The sequence below is a fragment of the Caretta caretta genome, chromosome 5, assembly GCF_965140235.1.
Source record: "Caretta caretta isolate rCarCar2 chromosome 5, rCarCar1.hap1, whole genome shotgun sequence".
Classification (NCBI taxonomy): Eukaryota; Metazoa; Chordata; order Testudines; family Cheloniidae; genus Caretta; species Caretta caretta.
Window position 1 is genome coordinate 26,182,300 of NC_134210.1, and position 13,505 is coordinate 26,195,804.

Sequence of the window (13,505 nt, forward strand, 5' to 3'; positions counted from 1 at the left end):
CGGCTTAGCCAGTGAGTCACCAGCCTGTAGCAATGCCTGGGATTCTTCCATCTTAAGTGCAGGACTCTGCACTTGTCCTTGTTGAACCTCATCAGATTTCTTTTGACCCAATCCTCCAATTTGTCTAGGTCACTTTGGACCCTATCCCTACCCTTCAGCATATCTACCTCTCCCCGCAGCATAGTGTCATCTGCAAACTTTCGGAGGGGGCAATCCATCCCATCATCCAGATCAGGGGCAGGCAAACTTTTTGGCTTAAGGGCAGCATCGGGTTTCTGAAATTGTATGGAGGGCCGGTTAGGGGAGGCTGTGCCTCCCCAAACAGCCAGGCATGGCCCGGCCCCCGCCCCCATCCGACACCCCCCTCGCTTCTCGCCCCCTGACAGCCTCCCTGGGACTCCTGCCCCATCCAACCCCCCTGTTCCCTGACAGCCCCCCGGGGACCCTTGCCCCATCCTCACACACCCTGCTCTCGGTCCCCTGACCCCCCCGACCCTCTGCCCCTAACTGCCCTCCGCCCGCCCCATCCAGCCCCTCCCTCCTGACTGCCCCCCCCGGGACCCCTGCCCCATCCAACCACCCCTTCTCCCTGACCGCCCCCAGACCCCTTGCCCCTAACTGCCCCTCCACCCCATTCAACCCCCCCTCCTTCCTGACTGCCCCCCCGGGACCCTTGCCCCCATTCAACCCCCATTCCCCGCCCTCTGACCATCCCGACCCCATCTATGCCCCTGACCACCCCCTGAAATCCCCTGCCCTCTATCCAACCTGCCCCCCCGCCCCCTTACTACGCTGCCTGGAGCACTGGTGGCTGGCAGCACGGCTGCACCAGGACAGGCAGCCACGCCACGCAGCACGGAGCACCAGGTCAGGCTGAGCTCTGCAGCCCTGCCGCCCAGAACGCTGCCCACACAGCGGCGTGGATGCGGGGCTGGGAGGACAGTGTGGGGGGCCCGGGACAAGCCTCCCAGGCCAGGAGCTCAGGGGCCGGGCAGGATGGTCCCATGGGCTGGATGTGGCCCTCAGGACGTAGTTTGCCCACTTCTGATCCAGATCATAAATAAAGATGAACAAAACCGGCCCCAGGACCAACTGCTGGGGTACTCCGCTTGATACCGGCTGCCAACTAGATATTGAGCCGTTGATCAATACCCGTTGAGCCTGACAATCTAGCCAGTTTTCTATCCACCTTACAGTCCATTCGTCCAATCCATACTTTAACTTGCTGGCAAGAATAATGTGGGAGACCATATGAAAAGCTTTGCTAAAGTCAAGATATATCACGTCCACCGCTTTCCCCATATCCACAGAGCCAGTTATCTCATCATAGAAGGCAATCAGGTCAGACAGGCATGACTTGCCCTTGGTGAATCCCTGTTGACTGTTCCTGATCACTTTCCTCTCCTCCAAGTGCTTCAAAATGGTTTCCCTGAGGACCTGCTCCATGATTTTTCCAGGGACTGAGGTGAGGCTGACCAGTCTGTGGTTCCCTGCATTCTTCTTCTTCCCTTTTTAAAAGATGGGCACTATATTTGCCTTTTTCCAGTCGTCCGGGACCTCCCCCGATCACCACGAGTTTTCAAAGATAATGGCTCTGCAATCACATCAGCCAATTCCCTCAGCAATGTCGGATGCATTAAATCTGTACCCATGGACTTGTGCATGTCCAGCTTTTCTAAATAGTCCTTAACCTGTTCTTTCACCACCGAAGGCTGCTCACCTCCTCCCCATATCATGTTTCTCAGGACAGCAGTGTGGGAGCTGACCTTGTCTGTGAAGGCAGAGGCAAAAAAGGCATTGACTACTTCAGCTTTTTCCACATCATGTGTCACTAGGTTGCCTCCCCGATTCAGTAAGGGTCCCACAATTTGCCTGACCTTTTTCTTGTTGCTAACAAACCTATAGAAGCCCTTCTTGTTACACTTCACATCCCTTGCTAGCTGCAACTCCAGTTGTGTTTTGGCCTTCCTGATTACACTCCTGCATGCTCAAACAATATATTTGTACTCCTTCCTAGTCATCTGTCCAAGTTTCCACTTCTTGTAAGCTTCCTTTTTGTGTTTAAGCTCACTGAAGATTTCACTGTTAAGCCAACCTGGTTGCCTGCTATATTTTCTATTCTTTCTGTACATCAGGATGGTTTGTTCCTGCACCCTCAATAAGGCTTCTTTAAAATACAGCCAGCTTTCCTGGACTCCTTTCCCCCTCATATTAGCCTCCCAGGGGATCCTGCCCATCAGTTCCTTAAGGGAGTCAAAGTCTGCTTTTCTGAAGTCCAGGGTCCATATTTTGCTACTCTCCTTTCTTCCTTTTGTGAGGATCCTGAACTCAACCATCTCATGGTCACTGCTGCCTAGGTTGCCACCCACTTCTATGTCCCCTACCAATTGTTCCCTGTTTGTAAGCAGCAGGTCAAGAGGAGAATGGCCCCTGGTTGGTTCCTCCAGTAGTTGCACCAGGAAGTTGTCCCCAGCACTCTCCAAAAACTGCCTGGATTGTCTGTGCACTGCTGTATTGCTTTCTCAGAAAATGTCAGGGTGACTGAAGTTCCCCATTAGAACCAGGGCCTGTGTTCTGGAAACTTCAGTTAACTGTCCGAAGAAAGCCTCATCTACCTGGTCCTGTGGTCTATAGCACATGCCCACCATGACAGCACCCTTGTTGCTCTCGCTTCTAAACTTAACCCAAAGACAGTAATGACAGTATTCATAGACCATTGCTGGCAGAGGGGAATTTAAATTGGTCCAAAGCAGTAGAATTGACATCAGCAAAAAGCAGCAGTGAAAAACTTACAAGATTTTCAATTAGAATGCAGGGACAGTCAAACTAATTCAATAAACAAAATGCAAAGTGATATGGAAGAGGCTCATGCTCCTGAGGGGTGTTTCATAAGAACATCAGAATGTCTGTACTGAGGAACCAATCAGGGGTCGTTCTCCTCTTGACCTGCTGCTTACAAACAGGGAAGAATTGGTAGGGGGAGTAGAAGTGGGTGGCAACTCCATGCTCTGTGTGTCCCTAGACCTCTGACTGCCAGATGCTGGGTGTGATGGTCTATGCCCCGAGGGTCCAAGCAGTGTGGCCTAGCGGCCAGAGTCATTAGGACAGCCCTTAGGTGCAGGGCAGCGTGGCCTAGCGGCCAGAGTCTATAGAGGCAGGATGCCCACCAAGGGGTGTGGTGGCCCCGGTAGACCTAACAGTGGAGTAGCAACTTGCCACTGACTCAGCGGGGAGGGGGGCAGTCCAACATGCTGAGGTTTCCCGGGTGGGAAGTACCACTCCATTACCCTTCCTGGGTCACTTCCTACCAGTGTCTGCATTGGGGTCAACCATGAGACATCAGGTTCTCCGTGGTCAGCTGGGTCGGTCACCTCCGGGGCTCCTCCAGTCACCAGGATTCAGGTGGGTCCAGCAAGGCTCTGATTCCCGGTGCAGTCATTGGCTGTGGCTGGCCCTCCACAGGCGCTTCCCAGACAGGTGCTTCCCCTACAGCCTTCTACCCAGAATGAGCTGGGCTTCCTCCCTTTATACTGCTAGAGCATTTGGAGCATGCCCAGTCCCACCAGGAAGGCAGGACTTCCGCGGTCAGTAATATGGGCTTAACCCTGTCTGGGCGAGTGCGGGGTAAGCAGACCCTGTCACACTGAGACTAGACAACAGGGAATGGATCGCTTGATGATTGCTCTGTTCTGTTCATTCCCTTTGAAACATCTGGCACTGGCTACTATCTCCCACTGTAGAACCTGTCTAGGTGGTAGGTTCTGTGCTTGTCCTGGTAAAGTATAAAAGCCCAAAGAGAAGTTTACCAGTCCTGGTAATCCAAAGGCCAAAATCTGTTAGGCAGAGATTGATTTCAAGAACTAAAACTGAACTATGAGGAAATTTTCAAATTAGACCCTAGAAAAACACCACACAAGAAGTCACATAATATTGTTTCTATGTCCTGATTTGACTATCAATCCTACAAAACAGCTTTTTAAATGGTTGTTTCAACACTTTCAGTGCAAATATTTCAGCAAAAACAAATTCACATGTGAATTTGTAACACATTCTCTTTTCATGAATACTGTTGCAAACAAAAATTCTCTCATAGGAATGTCTAAATGAACAGCACTTAGATACTATGGTGATGGGCGTCACAGAAAATCTTTAATAGATTACCATTAAACCAAATTCATAGTTTATATTCAAATGAATGTTTGCAAATACCAGCTCGAGATCTCCTACATACAGTTTCACTAATCATCTAGTATTTTGTAATAACAAAGAATGGATGCAAACCCCATGAAATATAAAACATCTCAGCAATACACTTCTTCAGAGTTCCCTTGAGGCAAATCAGGATACCGTATATAAAATTATTAGAAGTATTCAGCCAATGAAGTTTAGTAGCCTGCAGCTCATAAACAGAAATGATAATGTCATAAGAGAAGAAGTATAAATAAAAGGAAAAATAACGAGACAAGAACATAACTTTCCTAGATATTCTCAGGTACAACATGTACTGGCAAAAGGGCGTGGATGTTCTCCAACAGACTTCACTATACTGAAATTTCAGCCAATTAATAGCAGCCACAAAATGGCTGATAACATTCCTACTCTCATGCAATGCACAGCAATTCCTCCACCACTTCACATCCAGCATTTCTTGGTTATCTGAGCAGGCATGGATGATAGTATATAGCAGTAATAACAAGCATAGCTCTCATGAATTATTCTTTGGGCCCTTCCCCTCTGGCAAAGTTTTATAGAATCTAATAGAAAATTATAAACTTTTCATAGTTGTTTTTAACTATCCTATAGAATTGCATTCAGAGCATATTCCTGCTACAGGATGGTTCAAAAAAAACGATAGAACAAATACAATTCCCTACGAATTTGTATACGTTGTCAGAATAATTTCTACAAAACTGTACTGGTTTCATCCCTACTAAATGCCATATTGTTTTTCCATAAATGTTTCTCCCAAGTATGTCCTGAGTTGCTCAGCTATTGCAAGAATCTTGATTTCAGAACTTTAATTCATTGACTCCACACCAGTCTCCTCAGACAAAGTAAGACATTTGGATATTTTTACATCTCTACAATACTTCAGGTTTCCCACATAAATGGAAAATTCACTTTATAAAGCCACTGTTGTGAGCACGTTGGGGCATATCTCCCATTTGCATGCTTACTCCTCCAAGTCGGAGTTTCATTGCTTGTGTTCTCTTACGAATTTCATTGCACTGTCAGCCTTGAGATTTATTTATTTAATGGTTATGCTTATTAAGTTTAATTTCAATAGCAGGAAAATAACTGGGACAAAATAGTTGAAATAACCTACTTTGTACTATTGCACTTGATAGCAAGTGTTCAGATTAATGAGCAGGATAGGATGGATTTCCTAATTTTTGGTTTCAGAGTAACAGCCGTGTTAGTCTGTATTCGCAAAAAGAAAAGGAGTACTTGTGGCACCTTAGAGACTAACCAATTTATTTGAGCATGAGCTTTCGTGAGCTACAGCTCACTTCATCGGATGCATACCGTGGAAATTGCAGCAGACTTTATATATACACAGAGAATATGAACAATACCTCCTCCCACCCCACTGTCCTGCTGGTAATAGCTTATCTAAAGTGATCATCAGGTGGGCCATTTCCAGCACAAATCCAGGTTTTCTCACCCTCCACCCCCCCACACAAATTCACTCTCCTGCTGGTGCTAGCCCATCCAAAGTGACAACTCTTTACATAATCAAGTCGGGCTATTTCCTGCACAAATCCAGGTTTTCTCACATCCCCCCCACCCCCATACACACACAAACTCACTCTCCTGCTGGTAACAGCTCATCCAAACTGACCACTCTCCAAGTTTAAATCCAAGTTAAACCAGAACATCTGGTGGGGGGGAGGAAAAAACAAGAGGAAACAGGCTACCTTGCAGTCGGAGACGTCGAAAATATGCAAGGTAGCCTGTTTCCTCTTGTTTTTTCCTCCCCCCCCCCCCCCCAGATGTTCTGGTTTAACTTGGATTTAAACTTGGAGAGTGGTCAGTTTGGATGAGCTGTTACCAGCAGGAGAGTGAGTTTGTGTGTGTATGGGGGTGGGGGGGATGTGAGAAAACCTGGATTTGTGCAGGAAATAGCCCGACTTGATTATGTAAAGAGTTGTCACTTTGGATGGGCTAGCACCAGCAGGAGAGTGAATTTGTGTGGGGGGGTGGAGGGTGAGAAAACCTGGATTTGTGCTGGAAATGGCCCACCTGATGATCACTTTAGATAAGCTATTACCAGCAGGACAGTGGGGTGGGAGGAGGTATTGTTTCATATTCTCTGTGTATATATAAAGTCTGCTGCAGTTTCCACGGTATGCATCCGATGAAGTGAGCTGTAGCTCACGAAAGCTCATGCTCAAATAAATTGGTTAGTCTCTAAGGTGCCACAAGTACTCCTTTTCTTTCTGCTAATTTTTGGTGGAGTTCATTCCACTCTGAATAATACTAAATCATCCCTACCAAAGACAGCTCTTGTTCCTGGCTCATAAATATCATATTTTTATCTTTTAGAATGCACCCAAGTGCAGGAACCAGGCACAACTGTTGTTCCTCCTAGTGCCCCTATGGGCACAAACCTACCCAAGGGGGGAAAGAAGGTATCTGGGCTTTAAGAACTCATACTGCTCCTCCACAGCAGCCAACAAAGCTTTCAAGTACAGAAATAATATGCTCCCCTTGAAAGCCAGAGAATTCAATGATGTACTATGTCTCAGAGCTCCCAGGTACATTTTTGAGCCCTGTATCCAAGACTGTGTGTTTCAGGCACAACAGATTGCTAATTCTACATGTATCAGATAGATAGGATATTGTCCAATACTAATTTTATGTCATACAAATATACTATTACAACAAAATCTGTACAATAAAAAAATACACCTTTAAAGTTGATTTTTTAAATACATTTAAACTCTAGGTATCATAAAGTCAATGCAGCATAAGTACCTTCAACACAGATGCTAGAAAAAAAATCTTTCTGGGTTGTTTTTCTATTGAAAAAATTACAACCTGAAAAATGTGGGTCTAAGATCCCCCAGCAAGATCTGCATATTCTGCCCTGTCACTCAGGTGTAACGAAGGGCAAAACTTGGCTCATAGAGCATCTTCAAATAACTAGCTTTTCAGTGTGCACTGGTGCAATGAATAGCAATTCATTCCAGAGAATTACAATGACTGGAGGTATGACTGGCTTTACGATGTCTGGAAGTTTTCATATTTGCCTCTAAATGAGACCCATTGCACTTAGTACTAGATCCAGTACTACGACACTCTGAAAAGGAAGCCAAAGCACCTACTTCTTTCTATGTGCCCTTTGTGGAAGTCAGAGTGCTCATTTTTTAAAAAAAACTCCCTTCACTCTTCACTAATGTCAGGAACAGCCCACAGGGCTGCTGCCTGCATCTCTTACCCACCCTCCCCCAGCTTCAATCACATAACTCATTTGTTTACAATTACTATGGCAACAATGGATGCTATGGAAACTATTAATAAACTGTCACTGGGGAAAAAAAATCAAGAAAGAGTAATGACATTTTACAATAAATTGCAGGAAGATAAAACATTTTAGATTTTCAGCCTAATTAATTTAGGGCAGATTCTAATCTCCTTTCTCACATTCAATAGTACCTTACTCCTTGAGTACTCCCAGTGGGTATAGTACTACTAAGCTAGAATCAGAGTATCAGAATCTAGCTATAATCTGTTTTCAGTTTCCCATTCCTACGTAGTTCTTTTCGATTCTCTCTCTCTTTCTTTTTTGACTGAAAGAAACTTCTTTAGATGAGGCATGTTTTTAAATCCACTATTCCCTTTATTTACTATTAACTATCTAGTAATGTGGGCCTTATAGTAAGTGAACATTTCACAATCTTTAATATATTTATCCTTCCAACAATTCTGGGAGGTAGGGAAGTGCTATTATTCCCATTTTACAGATGGAGAAGTGAGGCACAGAGACACTAAGTGACTTTCTCAGGATCACAGGGAAAGTCTGCAGTGGAACTGGGAATTTAATCTGGGTCTCTAGGGGCCAGTTTAGTACCCCAGCCACTGGATCATCCTTCCTTACCATAGAAGTTTTGTTGTAATTTATTTCTACTATCGTATAATTTATTTTTTTCTCTAAAGTATAGAGACAAATAATCAAAACTTTTTAAAGGGTACAATATAGAGAAACAAGACTGCAGTGACATGGGCTATTCATAGGTGCCAGCCTCCAAGGAAGTTCTCACTGGATGTATTATCAGCAGTAGAGAACAGCTGGGGCACCACACCAAATTGTCCCTGGGTCTCATACCTAAGCATTCTAATCAAGGTTCTGAAAAGCCTGCATTTCTAACAGATTTCTGTTCCTCTTGACTTGTCTGAAGAGTCTAAAGAGGAAGATGGATCTGCAAAGATAATACCTTTGAAGAACCCAGTTATTGCTAAGTACCATTCCTTTCTCCTTCATAGATTTGCCTCTGTAGATTAAGAAGTAAAAACCCGAGAAGGAATGCTGGAGAGTGCTTTACTGACTAGATTCTGAAGGTACGCCTTCCTGGATTGAACACCTGATTCAGATACAGGCTTGAGAATGAAAGTGTGAATCAAATCCCAGGAGACAGTCGAATAAATCTAAAAGACAGAAATATTACTGAGGCAGCTAGACTTCCAAAGCTTTCTGACACTGTGATAACACAACAGTGCAAAGATTCAGACAATTTTTGAACCAAGATTGTTTCCTCTTAAGAATCCCCACATTCTATGAACAACCAGGATGATATGGTAAAGGATTTAGCTCTCCAAAGTAACTAAAGGTCCTTTTAATATCCAGTTTGACCTGGAGGACCTAAAAGGATGTGATCTACTATAGATTAAACTCTGACACCATCTTGGGCAGCAGGACGTTGGGTTACTTTGTACTTATGACAAATTCTAAAGGTCATAAACCAAGGCAATGATCACCCAAAAGAGCTGCCTATAGGAGTCCTAGCAGCCACATTGAAGCAGATTCTTATACAGGAAATTGAACTAAGAGCTGAAAGGCAGACTTCTGAGGGAAACAGGTCCCCAGCTCCATGAAACCCGGGGGGGGGGGGCGGAATTTAGAACGAAATAACTATACAATCAGTATGGCCAGAATTGATGTTTATACTCCTTTCTATACTTATACAATTTACATCCTTAGCTAAGACACTTTGTCCTACAGTTTCTATTTCTGATGTTCCTGACTCTTTCACTAAATCACTCTATGATGTCAGCAAATCTTAACTCTTGTTCAGCTTGCTTTGTTCATTTGGAAAATGCAATGAATGCAAATGCATACAATAATGCATAGCTACTTCACAAGGTGGTTGTAAGGCTTAGTCCCTGATCATTGCTTGTAAAGTGTTTTAGAGCCTTGCATGACAAATCACCCTACTTTCACGAGTAATTTATTATGAGCAACAAGACTGCCGAGTTCAACGGCGTAGAAGGAATTAGAATCACTGGGGAAAATCATAAAGGCTGGCACATAGTGGTATAAATTACTGGCCTCCATACCTGAAGCTTATTTGTTAAAATGTTCCTTGAAAATGTCTTCTAATTGTTGTCAGCTCTGCGTAGATCCCAGCACAATAACCTACTCCCCACTTCTCCTGCAGTGGGAGAACAGTGATGGCACTCTGATTTCCAAGCCCTTTTTATATAAAACAAGGCAGCAAAGCTTCAAGATGCTCCCTAAAAAATCTCACTGAGCTTCCCTCAAATCCTCAAACACTCATTGCACAGACCAGGGTGGTCATGATGGACAGGAACTATTTACAGGACAGGAGAAGAAGAGCAGGGGTGTAAAAATTGTTTTACAGGCCCACACCAAAATTCTAAGCCTGGCTCTATAGCCCTCTAACTAACCTCAGGGGCATAAATAGGAAAATAAACAGTTCTATAGTATGAAAAATGTCTGAGAAACTGGATTTATTTTATTGATGTCTGAACTCACCTTTCTGTAAGGGGATGGAATAAGAAGCCACAAAGGCTGTGACTTTCGTATCTGGGTAACATGATTATGGCATTAATAAAAACTGTGAACTCTAATTTCACATAAACATATAAACTGGTCCAACTGTAATGAGGGAATTGTGTGAAAATGCAGGAAATACCATTGCTAGAACTGTCACGTTCACAATTAATTTTAAGGAACCTTGAACAAATATTTCTTTTTTTTCTCCTTTTCCTTTGGTTTGAAGTTTCCCTCTGGCTACATGTAAAGTAGGTTCTCTTATTTTGCATTTGTTTGCTGCTAAATTGTTAGTACTTGGATGTCTTTAAAGACTTTTAACAATAAGTAGGCAATGGACTGAATGCTTTAAAAAAAAAAGCCTGGAGAAACGTTTACAGGGCTAACTAATGTTGCATATTAAGTTGCAAAACTGAGGGAAGTAAAAAGAAGAGAAGCTATTTTGTACTCACCATTCAGGGTTTTGGGTATCCAAGCTAAAGTAATGGTCCAAAGAACAGGAAGATAAGGTCATAGCTGTACCACATGAAGTGGACAGAATCCAAAAAAATCTTTTTGAAGGTATCCATTCTTGTAACAGAACAGAATGTACTCTTAGTTTGAAACAGCCAGATTAAAATATGGCAGAAGACCTATGCAAAGTACATTAATAAAAAGACTATATACAGTTCTCATAGTTAAAAAACCCACCACGTTTAGATAAAAAAAATCTCTTTCCTTATGCTGCCTAACATTATGAATAAGAACTTTGCATCAGGCTAAGAGAAACCCTCCATTTGAATTCTCAAAAAGAAAAGGAGTACTTGTGGCACCTTAGAGACTAACCAATTTATTTGAGCATGAGCTTTCGTGAGCTACAGCTCACTTCATCAGCTGTAGCTCACGAAAGCTCATGCTCAAATAAATTGGTTAGTCTCTAAGGTGCCACAAGTACTCCTTTTCTTTTTGCGAATACAGACTAACACGGCTGTTACTCTGAAACCTGTCATTTGAATTCTGTAATTCTTTGTTGTGATGAAGAGTGTCGAGTGGAATGCTGTTTGCAGCCTCACCAGATCAATATTTTCAAGATAAGGAGGTGATTCTTGTGCTCTTTCTTCTCATTCATCCTTGACAGGTAATATAAAGCCAAAATCCTGAACAAATGTGGTCATTGAACATCCCATGGCACTTTTTGATAAGAATAAAGGTGTTAATTATGACCAAATCCTTGTCAAATTCCAATCTGGGTACTTAAATTTTTCACACCTAAATGTCTCCCTGCAGTTTCAAGTGGATACAGTATTCTTCTTCATTTACTGTTCTAAATTGTTTTTTCCGAAGGCTAGTCTAATTAAACTGCTAGGGCTCAGCTGATGCACCAGTTCATAGCACACTAGCATTCTGTGCACCAACTGTCCATGTGGACCCTACAGCTGTGCCTTAAAATTTCCCTAGCGCGCATTGACCTACTCCTGTTTCAGAACTTTTAGTGTGGCGCTTGGTGCACACCCTGCTATTCTACTGCAGATTTACACCCTAGCTTGCTGCACGCTAAGTGTTGATCTTGCCAAGTCCATAGATATAATATTGCTGCCACATTTCACTCAAGCGGCGGCCACACTTCAGCGATAGGAAAAGTCAGAATTTTGTTAGACTTTTTAGAGGCTTCAGGATCAAAGGTGCTATCTCCTATTAATTAATTTTGTGACTGGATTTTTAGTGTGACAGTGAGAGAAAATTTTTACCAGGAACTTTCCACCAGTAATGCACTTAGTCCTTATTACTGATGTGCCTGTTTTCACTTTGTAATTTAACCTCTCTGACTGTACAAGTGTTCCTATGTCATCTTCAGTCAGGATGTCTCTGAAGAACTGTTTAATATTTTTAACATATTTTAAAACAATGTGGCTTATACTCACTGGACCATTAAGTCATCCTCTTCCTTCCTGTCATCTTTTGTAGGATGAAAACAAAAATGTGGTGCTTTCATACAAAGGCTGAAAGCTCCAACAGTCACTCTGTAGAGGGGAAAAAAATATGATTACACTGCCAGTCTGAATACCTACTACACTAGCATTTAGAACACACAGCAGTACACCAAGCCTATGTACTCCAAATAGCAACGATACTTTAACCAAATTCCAAATCCATTTATTATATGGATGAGATGTTGAGGATTAACAACACTCATGGGAGTCACAACTTTCTACAAACATGTAGTGTAAGATTTGTGAGAATTATCAATTATCCACCTCAAAGTATCTTATTATCCACCTCAAAGTATCTTCTCCCACAATATATCTGGTAGTTTTATATGCGTCCTCTTATAGAACATGTCATGTTAATTGGTCATAAATGCTATCCTTTAAATATCAATACAAATTTATTTCAATAGTTATTTACTAATAAGAAGTTCTATCAATTATATGATCAATTCAGTATTATAGTTAGAATTAGTTGAATTATTTAGATTTTTTCATTAAATACATAATTGACAAATATTTTTCCTCTATCACTCAACCAGTTGTATAGATGGCTTAACAGTGTTCGGCAAATAATTTAGCCAACATTTTTTATTCTGTCAGTCATTGATTAAATTCATTCTGCTCCAAAAACAAGACTAGCTCCCTCTGCTGTACACATCTGAAATAAATAGCATATTATTAGCATATGCTAACAGCTCAAGGGTAGATGGAAATTGTGGAGTTCTGCTGGCATCAACCCAGGGGGAGAAGCCCAGTGGCACATCATCTACCAAGGGCTGTGGTTACAGTGACACGTTTCAGGAAGAGGATATCAAGGCTAGTACAGCATAAACAATGGACACTGTTCGCTGAAGAAGGAAAGTGGCCTGGGCAGCAGAGAATGCACAATTTCAGGTAGATGTTAAAGCCTCTCCCCTGCTGCAAAAATTAAGGGAAGGCAGGACCCTGCCCTCAACTTGGTGAAAGGGGTTTACGTGGCACAGGGAGTAGGTGACAATTTCCTAACTTTTTTCAGCTTGGCCCAGTGATTTGAATTCCTTCTAACCCAATTAATCAGGATGAGTTTTTTCCCTGTATTTTTATTCACAAGTCCGTATGGTTTCTTATGTGATTCCAAAATAAAAGATCTTATTTACAAAAACACTAACAAGAAATGGGACAAAATTATAGCTAGTTTTATGCAAAATGTGAATATGGATATATATCCTAATGACAGATTTCATCTTTGCAATCTTCTTCATGTACTTCAAGGGAAGCTCAATGGCAATAGACATCTAGCTGAATCCTGACATGTCTTGACTTTATCAAGGCATGAATATTAAGGCTGTGATGGTTTGGATAACCTGTCTGTGTATAATTCACAAATTTTGATGGATTTTATGAACTCTATGTATAATTCCAATCTTCAATATGTAGTAATCAACCATGGGGCAACAAGGACTCTGCCACATATCACATACCCTGTTTGGAAGAAGCTACAGAACAAACAGAAGAAGTCATTAATATGTAACAACTGTGCTCTG